A 12,007-nucleotide genomic window follows, 5' to 3' on the forward strand; every position below is an offset into this window, starting at 1 on the left:
ACTGAAAATCAACATCAGAAGGCAGTAACTAGCATTATTAACCTTGTTTTTAGATAAGGAAACAGTCACATAACGCAATGGTTTAATTCAAAACCAGCAAACAAATCAATGGCAGAGTAAAGCAGCAGAAATTACCACTCCAGTGACCAGATAAAGCTGCCTTTCTTCTTGTAGGCTATATAGAGGCCTTTAGAATTATTGAGGTGCGCTTTACCAGGTCATAGAACATTCTCACAGACCGGGGGCAATATGTGCTTGAGAAGGATCAAGAAGTTACTTAAGGTCACATTGTAATCAACGAGAAGACAAGGTAATAACATGCTGAGAACGAGACTTCTGGGAACAGGCTCTAACATGAATGTACTTTTCAGAACAAAATTCAGGAGCTTCAACTGTGGATGAAATTTAACCTTCTATAATAAATGTTTTCCGTTTAGAGTTAGTGTACCAGGGAAGGGAGGGAAGTCAATCATAGGGTATGTCAGCTTTAGAGTGTGTTCCATGATCAAGTCCTGGCTCTGCCATTCGTGTGTAAGCTTGGACAAGTCACTTAATCTCTGGGCCTCTGTTCATTCATCTGTAGACTAGAGAGGTCACTGGTATCTATCTATCCTAGTAGGGTACTGAGAGGATTAAATAAGGTAATGCAGGCAAATCCTCAATGCAGTACCAGACACACAGAAGAATCCTATAATAGCAATGAGATTCCTCTAACATGGCCTGATAAATAAGAGTAAGCCCATTAATTACAATGATGAAACTGTAGGGTTGACCAGTTATTATTAATCCATTATCTGCTAAAAAAACAATCAATCTTTCCCAATAAAGAGAGCCTTCGTCAAAAGTAATTTGCTTCCGGGGCGCCTGGGTGGCTCAGTCGGTAAGCGTCCGACTTTGGCTCAGGTCATGATCTCACAGTTCGTGAGTTTGAGTCCCGCGTCAGGCTCTGTGCTGACAGCTCAGAGCCTGGAGCCTGCTTTGGATTCTGTGTCTCCCCCTCTCTCTGCTCCTCCCCCACTCACACTCTGTCTCTCTCTCACAAATAAATAAACATTTAAAACAATTAAAAAAAAAAAAGTAATTTGCTTCCCCCTGACAAATATGACCATTTATCAACAGGCATCCTGTAACTGCTTACGCAATTGGTGGGCCAATTTTACAGTCATCCTAAGCTTGCTAAATGTTAAAACAAATCTTGGGTAACATTCCTGACACTAGCATTGAAAGGAACCAGTTATAATCCAATACAAGCAAGCAAACAGGCACATTAAAAATTTAAAGATTAACTAATCTTTTTTTTTACAAACCCTATATCCAAACTAGATACCAAATTTCCCATCTGTTGACTGATTTGTTAATTTACTTTTTTTTTTTGAGGTTTATTTATTTATCTTGAGAAAGAGAGAGCACGCGCATCTGCCCAAGCAGTGGAGGGGCAGAGAAAGAGGGAAAGAGAGAATCCCAAGCAGGCTCCTGCTCTGTCAGCACAAAGCCCAGCGCAGGGCTCCATCTCACGAACCTAACGGTGAGATCATGACCCAAGTCACAATCAAGAGTCAGATGCTCAATGACTGAGCCACCCAGGAGCCCCTGTGTTCATTTACCATTTAAACACTGTTACCAAAACTGCTTGGACTTGATAACTATTTTCACTTTTTCCACTCTACATGATAAGCTTCTTATATTTACTGCCTATACTTTCTTCCTTGGTCTGAAAATGTTCTTGCTTAATCATTAATTCTTAATATTCACTGTGCCTGAAGTTATGCCCCAGTAGAAGTCATAAACCATTTTTTATTATACTCACAACCTCCTGGTACACATTCTGAACTCTGTGATACTGAGGCTACTCTGACTTTTATTTATTTTTTATTTTCTGAAATGACTAATAAAGATGAAAGCCATCACCTTAGTAATAGGCAATCAGGTACATTCTATTAGTGCAGACAAGAAGTCATTCAAGTGAAACAGAGGAGCTAAGAATTCCTTGGCATCCACTTGTAAATGGACAACTAGAACAACAATGGACTCTGACTTCTAGAACGAAGTAAGACTTGGCATCATTAACTGCAAATATTGCTTTCAAGTGCCAAGAGGAAAACTCCAGTTCTTAACAGCATTTCTCTCAATTCACTGACACATGTGGTTGAACCTTTACAGCTATACAAGTGCTTCAGAAAAGAAACTGCTTACTGAACAGAATGTGCTATGGAATGAGAAGGAGTAAAGCCCTTCTCTTTAAAGACAAAGGTTGGAACATTACAAAAATTTGTATAAGAGGGGGGTGGAAAGCCTGGGTGGCTCAGTCGTCCAACTTTAGCTCAGGTCATGATCTCGCAGTTCATGAATTCAAGCCCTGCATCGGGCTCTGTGCTGACAGCTCAGAGCCTGGAGCCTGCTTCACATTCTGTGTCTCCCTCTCTCTGCCCCTCCCCTGCTCACACTGTGTGTGTGTGTGTGTGTGTGTGTGTGTGTGTGTGTGTGTGTGTGTGTGTGTGTGTGTGTGTGTGTGTTTGAGCGTGCATCTCTCTCTTAAAAATAAATATTAAAGAAAAAATTCTTAAGATAAAGGTTGGGGGTGCCTGGGGGGCCCAGGGGGTTGAGTGTCTGACTCTAGATTTCAGTGCAAGCCTGCTTAGGGTTCTCTCCCTCTCTCTCTGCCCCTCCCCAGCTCACGGGCACACGCGTTCTCTCTCTCTCAAAATAAATTAATTAAAAATAAATAAATATAAAAGTTGAAACCCATGCTCCTCCTGACCATTTGCATGATACAAATGCCAACTCCACAGCATTATTCAGAATCATCAAAAAGTGGAAACAAACCCAAACATCCATCAACTGATGGATAAACAAGATATGACTGATCTATACAACAGAATATGGATTATTCAACCATAAAAAGCAGTGAAGTCCTGATTCAGGTGACAACGTGGATGAACTGTGAAAACATTATGCTAAGGGAAAGAAGCCAGTCACAAGTGGCCACAAATGATATGTTCACTTACATAAAGTGTCCAGAATAGGCAGGCTCAGAGACAGAAAATAGACCAGTTGCCAAGGGTTTGGGGGCAGGGGGCAGTGGGGAGTGTCTACCAATGGATACGCAGTTTCTTTCTGGAGTGATGAAAATGTTCTAAAACTAGAGAGTGATGGTGGTTGCACAACTGTGTAAATATATTGTACTAAAAAACATTGAACTATACACTTTAAAAGGATGAATTTTATGGTATGTGAACTATACATATCTCAATAAAGGTTATTTTTAACATATATTTACATATCTAAATGTGGATAGCACTGTAATTAAAAGTGGTTTAAAAATTTAAGTGGCCAAACAAGCCTCTCTAAAAACTGAAAATTTTAAATGCAAATCTGATCACATCACGACCCTGCTACACAGAAGTCTGAAGCTAATATCTAAAATGTTCAATATGGCTTACCAGGTCCTACACGATTTGTCCAGTCTGCGTCCACAGTCACCTCGTGACACTGCCTGCCCACCCATAACACCTGGCCATTCACTATGTCATAACACTGCACCCCCTCTCTTTTTCTGGAAGGCTCCTTTCCTCTGGATATCTCACATGGTGTTTGCTCCATCCCCTACATTTCCATCACCCCAACCCACTCTCTCTTTACCTGGTCAATTCGACCTAATACTAAGATATTTCTTCAAGTATGTTTGCCTTGAATTTGCAGACTAGGCTGGGTTCCCCCCATCCGAATACCTCTCTCCTACATCTCATATGTCTCCTTGATAACATTTATGAACATTGAACTAATAACTGTACATAATTATATGTTCAGTGTATATCTTCCCAGAGAGAAAGAGATTTCATAAAGTGAGGGACAATGACGGACTTCAGTGCCTAATACGGATACAGTGAACAATAAATGTCAAATGAACTACTGTTAAAATCACAGGCAGCCTTGGGGCATCTGGGTGCCTCAGTTAGTTGAGTTGCCGACTCTTGATTTTGGTTCAGGTCATCATTCCAGGGTCTTGGGATCGATCCCCGCATCAGGCTCCAGGCTGAGTGTTGAGCATGGAGCCTGTTTAGGATTCTCTCTTTCTATCCCCTCTGCCCCTCCCATGCTCGCTCTCTCTCTCTCAAAAAAAAAAAAAAAAAAAAAAAAAAAAAAAAAAAAAAATTAATGTTTAAAAAATAAAAATAAATAAAGTCACAGGCAGCCTAACATAGAATTTGGAGTTTCTAACAAAATCCTGGAGGGAATGAATATAAGGATAACCACAGAGATAGCTGTCACTGGGTTTCTGTCAATTTCTGAAACTCCAAGGTTTTTGAAAGGTCTTACTTTTCTTTTTTATTTTATTATTATACTTTATTTATTTATTTATTTATTTATTTATTTATTTATAGTAAACTCTATATCCAACGTGGGGCTCGAACTCATGATCCCGAGATCAAGAGTCCTATGCTCCCCTGACTGAGCCAGCCAGGTACCCCTGAAAGGTCTTGCTTAAACTCACTTCTGCAAACAGTGGTCAAACCTACCCACTCACCACAAAATTGCAACACCACAAGCAAGCAAGGAAGGATGACACTGACTAAAACACCTACTTTGTTTCAGGCCCTTGGCCAAGTACATTCACATTTCATTTACCACCCCACAACTTCTGGACAAATGGGAAGCCTGGGGTTTCTGAGCACTTCCAGCTGACTGAGGTTCCTATTCTAGGTGCATGTTGGTTTATAAAGGTTTCTTTGAAAGAAGTTTCTTCTCGGTCTACCCAGTGTGTCTGAGATTTATTTTCAGAAAAGAAAGCAGGACCATTCTGTCCAACTAAACTGGACGGGGGTGTGTTTAGAGAAAAGATAATCTGATCTAGATAGCAACTAAATTACAGGGTTTCTCAACCTCAGCATTACTGACATTTGGGGCCAGATAATCATAATTTGTTATGAGATGTGTCTGATGTATTAGAAGATGTTTAGCAGCATCCCAAGCCTCTACCCATCAGATGCCAGGAGCGCTCCCCACTCCCCTCCCATCAGGACCACCCAAAATGTCCCAGACATTGCCAAATGCCCCCTGGGGGACAAAATCACCACTGCTTGAGAACCCCTAAATGGGCCTACCCAGAAAATTTCATTAGTGTTTCCTAATTATCCCAGCTTAACAGTGGTCTAGGGAAAAACTAAAGATGGACTTACACTCCAGAGGAGAGAAAAAAAATCAGAAACCAAGGGAATCAAATAATGGGATTACGATCTTGGCCAAGAACTTCAAGCCTTAAATAAGCAGTCCCCTTGCCCTTAAGATGAGATGCTGATAGAAAAATCAATGCAGGAGCCCCTGCCACCCCACTGGAGTTCCTCTCTCCAGACAACCCAGCTTAAATGAAAAGCTGTAATGAGCTCACAGCACTGGGTGGCCTATCTGCAGGCTCCCATGCACTTTCAAGCAGGTGAGTTCTTTGAATGTGTGCTCCTCAAAGACTACAGAGACCAAGGTGCGCAGGCAAGAACAAAGCATCATGCTCATTAAACGTTCGCATTGGAAGGACTGTGTGCCAAGCCCACTGTGGGCTGGCCTCCTCAGCTGGAGACCAGTGCCGGGAAAAACGTCATTTTAGCATCTTCCTTCAAAGCTCACTTGAACTTTCTCCAATCCAAGACGGTAAGGAAATCTTTTAAATAACGAATTCTAATCAAACCAGTTATACCATGCAGTCATCTACTAATGCCAAGTACAAGGTAGGATGTGGTAATTAACCAGAACTTCTAAAAATTACAGTAAATACTGTAAAATACAGTAAATACAGAACTTCTAAAAATACAGTAAATTACTTGCAACAAGACTCTGTAGCTATACTAAAAATCAGACAAATAGCCAAATGAAGTAGACATGAGTTGTGAATGCATATGTGACAATATTCGCTAATCAAAATATAAGGTATTAGGTCAGGTCCCATGAACATCTCCTAATCTTTATATAATCTTGGTGGATCAGTCATTCCTTCAAAGCAGAAATATAATTTTCTGATGAGATTATATTTGCTTATCAAACAGAGGGATATAGTTAAAAGCTTATCAGAATTTATTTTTTAGTTCAATAGTCAAACGTGTTATATAATTATCTTTTCTTCCAAAATACAGAGGACTTGAACACAGAGGAGTTAGAAAGTTATTTTAGGGGGGCACCCAGGTGGCTTAGTCAGTTAAGCATCGGACTTCAGCTCAGGTCATGATCTCACAGCTCGAGTTCAAGCCCCACGTGAGGCTCTGTGCTGACAGCTGGGAGCCTGGAGCCTGCTTCAGATTCTGTCTCCGTCTGATTCTTTGCCCCTCCCCTGCTCGCACACTGTCTCTGTCTCTCTCTCAAATATAAACATTTGAAAAAAGAAAGTTATTTTAGGGGTTGGGCGCCTGGATGGCTCAGTTGGTTAAGTGTTCCACACTTCATCTTAGCTCAGGTCATGATCTCATGGTTCGGGAGTTCGACCCTGGCATCAGATTCTGCACTGATAGCACAGAGCCTCCTGCAATTCTGTCTCTCCCTCTCTCTGCCCCTTCCCCACTTGTGCTCTCTTTCTCTCTCAAAATAAACTTTAAAAAAAAAAGGTTATTTTAGGGGGCACCTGGGTGGCTCAGTCAGTTAGGCGTCCTACTCTTGATTTTGGCTCAGGTCACAAAACTCCTGGCTTAGGGTCATGAGATTAAACCCTATGAGAGCCCTGTGTCGTGCTTAAGATTCTCTCTCCCTCACCCCCTTCGCTACTGGTGCTTTATCCCCTAGATACAGGCACAGAGCCCCAAGACTCTTGGGGCATCCCCTAAGTGTTAAAGAGTATCTTTTGGGGGCGCCTGGGTGGCTCAGTCGGTTAAGCATCCGACTTCGGCTCAGGTCATGACCTCACGGTTCATGGGTTCGAGCCCTGCATTGGGCTCTGTGCTGACAGCTCAGAGCCGGGAGTTGTTTCAGATTCTGTGTCTCCCTCTCTCTCTCTGCCCCTCCCCCACTCGTGGTCTGTCTCCCTCTGTCTCAAAAATAAACAAACATTAAAAAAATTAAAAAAAAAATAAAGAGTATCTTTTGTATGCTAATATAGTGATGGAGGAGGGGGGTTTGAACTTTCAGCCCCACCTCCAACCTCTAGACAAAGGAGAGGAGTTAAGAGATTGAGTTATCACCAAAGGTCAGTGATTTAATCAACCATGCCTAGGTAATGAAACCCTCATAAAGCCCCTAAACAACACGGCTCTAGGGACTTCCAGGTTGCTGAACACCTGGAGAGGGCATGGAAGCTCTGTGCCACCTTCTACCGGCCATACCTTGCCCTATTCATCTCTTCCATTTGGCTTTCCCTGAATCGTATCCTTTATAATAAACGAGTAAACAAGTAAAATGTCTTCCTAAATGGAGTCATTCTAGCAAATTATCTAACCTGAGGGAGGGTTGTGGGAACCCCAGAATTTGTACACAAATTGGGCAGAAACATGGGGGGGTAGTCTATGTACCCCCAACTTGCAGCTGGCACCCGAAGGGAGGGCAGTCTTGCAGGATGGAGTCCTTAAGCCTCTGGACAGATGTTAACTCCGGGTTGTATCAGAACAGAAATGAATTGTAGGACACCCAGCCAGTGTCAAAGAAATAGTGGGTGTTGGAAAAAAGACACCCTAGGTACGATTTTTTTTCCAACATTAAACTTGACCAAAGCACTCACAAACTGGATGAAAGCCAGAACTTGGGACACTTATCCCAACGTTGTCTAACTCACACACTACAAAACTGCAACTGGTGTTTTTGCATACAGCTACATGGATTCAATGTGTCCACACAGCTCTGCTAAAGTGGGGGCAGTTTCCTACTAAGGAGACAGCCTACTTTCACAGGCCCTCATACAACACAAGGCTTCCTAGGAGTGGCATCATGAAAAGGTGGGAAAAGCCTGGGCCTTGAAACCAGACAGAGCAGAGATCAAAACCCAACTCTGCCACCTACCAAGTATCTCCTGAGCAAGTGTCATCGCTCTTAGGCTCATCTGTCTATTAAAAAAGGGGGTGCGCCACCTACCTCTGGGAGTTGTTATGAGGATTAGAGAGAATCATTAAAGTGTCTGGCAGACAATAGAAACACAGTAACTTGATTTCCTTCCCCTTCCTGTCCAAGGACCACAAAAGCCAGTTAGAGAACTGAAGTTCAAGAGAATGCCTAAAAACCACACGGTAGGTCTGGGCACCCAGCCATTCTCAAAAGGAATGAGTAACCAAAGACCTGAGGCATTTAGCACCACTAAAAACAACTGGAAAGGCTCCACTGACGGGGTCCATGAACACAGAATCTTTTCTACTACAGGGGGTGGTCAGACTAAGCCTGACGACCTGGACCTGGCAGCTAAGGACTCAAAAATCACATTCTAAGTTCTGCAATGAATCCTATCAGTCCAGACATTCAATCATTGACACTTCCTTGCATTGAAGCACAGCATAAGAGTCAACATTCAAACCATTCATTTTTCTTCCACAGATGACACAAACCTAAACCAACAACCTCTTTATATGAGATTTCAATGTGTACAGTGGTGACAAGGCACCCAAGTCCATGGAGGGAAACAATTCATATGGATTAGATTGTTTCAGCTTTGATTTAATAAATAAATAATTGGCAATTTTCATTTAAAATATGCACTCACTGTTAGAATTTTATAATCCTAAGATTTTAACAATGCTTTAGAAGGTCTAAGCAATGGTCTTTTACTGGCAATTACCAGGGTGCCCTCAAGCACCTTCTAGTGTATTCAGCAGCAGAGAGAGATCCTGATATTCTGTGAAACTGAAGCAAACACTTGTTGTTTTTTCAATGTGTCTTTATTTTGAGAGAGAGACAGCATGAGCAGGCGGCGGGGCCAGCACAGAGAGAGGGAGACACAAAATCCAAAGCCGGCTCCAGGCTCTGAGCCTTCAGCACAGAGCCGGACACAGGGCTCAAACGCACAGACGGCGAGATCACCACCTGAGCCAAAGTCCAAAACTTAAATGACTGAGCCACCCAGGCACCCAGAGGCAAACATTTGGATAGGGTTTCAACACAATTGTAAGGAAGGAAAGAAACTCCTTTCAAAATCTCTTTGGTATTCAGCTGCAGAGGCCTCCAGATTCTGGAAGGCAGCTCAGAAGAGGATACAAATCCATCAGTGTCCATCTGGCTAGCTGGTGACTGCCCTTGAGCATTGTTAACTTGTGCCTGACTTTGATCAGCCCCTGCAAAGTAAATGGGGAGTGAGGGGACAGGACACCGAATCTGTCCATTAGCACAACCTGTGACCTATGGCTGTGATGTCCAAGTATTTTTTCATTTGGAAAAAACCCCCAGTTGTTTCAATTCCGTCTTATACCCCATCACCCCGTGCAACATAACACAGTTCAGAGCTTACAGAAGGTGAAAAAATAAGTCAGATATAACACAACCTTGCAGTTTTAAGTTATACCTTGCTAATTCCAGATATTCAAGGTTACCTGTGCTCTTAAGAATCCTTACAGTACATCACCTGCAGAAACCGTCCTGGCTGGGTTCCAGGGAGTTCCATAACAATTCTTTTGGCACTCCATCAGTTCAGAAACTACTGAATGACTATTATTATCAAGAACCTAGTTAGTGAGGCCTAAGAGTCCTTTCAAGTTTCAACAGCTCCATAATTGATGCATTAACTTGAAGTACTAGGTACAATGAGACAAAAACACTAGATCCAAAGTTTTTGTCGTTGCTGTCTTCTTTTTAAGTTCCAAGCCTGCCAATGTTGAAAAGTGACATATCTAGTTTCTCATTGCCTGGCTCTACTTCTTCCCAATAAGGCAAACTATCCACCATGCAACCTGTGACTAAGAAATGTGCTGCTGCTGAAGGCAGCTGGAAACTTTCTCTGGAGAAGACTCTTTTTTTCTGTAAGGGGCTACAGAGTAAACAGTTCAGCTCGTGGGTCACACAGTACCAACCACTGCTGCTGTAGTGTGGAGGTCCCTATGGGCAGTAAGTAAACGAATGTGGTGGCTCTGTTCCAACAAGACCTTATTTGTGGATGCTGAAATTTGAATTTCATATAAGAAATTTTCTCATATTATAAAATATTACATGCTTTTGCAGCCATTTAAAAACGTAAAACTATTCTTACCTTATAGGCTGTAACAAACAAGTCAGTGAGCCCAATTTGGCCTGCAAGCCACATCCCAGCTCTAAGAGAAGCCCTTCCTTGCTTCTCCCTTGCTTAAAGTGAAAAGTAATCCCAGCTTTGAAGCTAGCACACCAAACCAAGTTATTAAAATGGTGCTGCTACTACAGTTTTAGAACTACTTTAGGGCAAAGGAGCCTTGCAACTCATCTCCAGGCTATCATAACTAAATAGCAATTTTTAATGATAAACATTTCCCAAGATTTCTCTTTTAACCAGAGAATCCTCCACCATAATTTCTTAATAAAATCATCATAAAGAAAACTTGTGCTAAGTACGGTTCAATTAAATCCACTGGGGCACCTGGGTGGCTCAGTCGGTTAAGCATCGACTTCAGCTCAGGTCATGATCTCATGGTTTGTGAGTTCGAGCCCCGCGTCGTGCTCTGTGCTGTAAGCTCAGAGCCTGGAGCCTGCTTCAGATTCTGTGTCTCCCTCTCTCTCTGCCCTTCCCCCGCTCACACTCTGTCTCTCTCTCAAAAATAAATAAAAAACATTAATTAAAAAAATGTTTAAAAAATCCATAACCCCACTTTCACGCAACCCCAAAAGAACCAGATGTGGCTTGCTATGGAACCCACACCCCCAAATGAACACCAGAAAACCCTGTATAAAACTATAAATGTGAAGGGGGCAAGAATGTTAGAGTCAAGTTACTTTACAAATAAGAAAGTTCATAAGGCAAACCTAGGATCCTGGATTATAAAGATAACAAATCAGTGCAGGCACTCTGCAGAGAGGAGTCTCCTCTTTAACTTTATCTCACCGTGGTCTCTATACACACATTTCTTTTGTTCATTTTAATCTTTATTCACGGGCAATATTTTCATATGTCAATGCATCACTGGATTGATCACTCTAAGGAAAAGAGTCAATCTGCCCCTAAATATTCAGAAAGTACCAGATTAGTCTTCACTTTGGAGAAATTAGTGGCCAAATTGTTGGTCCAACTGGTTAAAACACACACATGTACACATATAACTCAGCATCTCAGAAGTGTAACAAAGTAAATGGGGTATCGGAAACCAGTATTAGTAACTGATTCAGTTTTTAAAAGGCACACAATTAGAAAGTGTCTCCTGTTAGGAAGTACTTATTATGAGGCTACATCTCCAGCTATAGTCTACTTAGACTCCACGAAAATCAAATTATGTAAACAGTTTTTCAGTTTTTAAAATATAACCGATTCTTTTATAAGCATTATATAAATATATTACATACAAAATATGTATATATAATAAAATATATCCAATGTTACAGTAGAGGTAATCACAAGTGTCATAAACACCTACAGCTAAGAGACTCCACCAAAATTCCACATCAGTGGAAATAAGCTTCCTTTTTGTCCTAACCGGAACATTACTTCTACCAATTGTTGAAAATGACATTTCTAGTTCATTGTTTTATGCCACTATCCGTATTCCACGTGGATATGTGACATTTGGTAACTGTACATTATCACTGCAGTACTTTAGAATTGTCTCTCTAAGAACGATTAACGTAAGTAATTTATAGCAAAGAATGTGGTTTCACAACTGAAGATCACCTACTGACTTTATGTACTCTCCTAACAATATCATAGGCATGACTACCTAACAAATCAGAATAGCTCTGGGATCACAAAAAAATTTTATGGGAATTTAGGACTTCCTTTAAAAATAGAAAATGGGCCACAATCAGTAATTACTAAATAAAAACTATAAGCTACTTTCCTTAATGAATTGCTTTATGTCCTTAGATAATTCTTTACTTTCATTAAAACACACGAAATCAACCCGAATTTAAACTCTCTGAACGCCTGGCATAATAAGAAATG

General features: G+C 41.4%; 1 protein-coding gene across 3 annotated transcripts in view; it reads right to left on the reverse strand.

Moving 5' to 3' along the window:
* METTL9 (methyltransferase 9, His-X-His N1(pi)-histidine) overlaps window positions 1-12,007 on the reverse strand; it is a 51,785-nt gene that overhangs the window by 36,293 nt on the left and 3,485 nt on the right. The window lies entirely within an intron of this gene.

The sequence above is a fragment of the Panthera onca genome, chromosome E3 (genome assembly GCF_046562875.1).
Source record: "Panthera onca isolate mPanOnc1 chromosome E3, mPanOnc1 haplotype 2, whole genome shotgun sequence".
Classification (NCBI taxonomy): Eukaryota; Metazoa; Chordata; class Mammalia; order Carnivora; family Felidae; genus Panthera; species Panthera onca.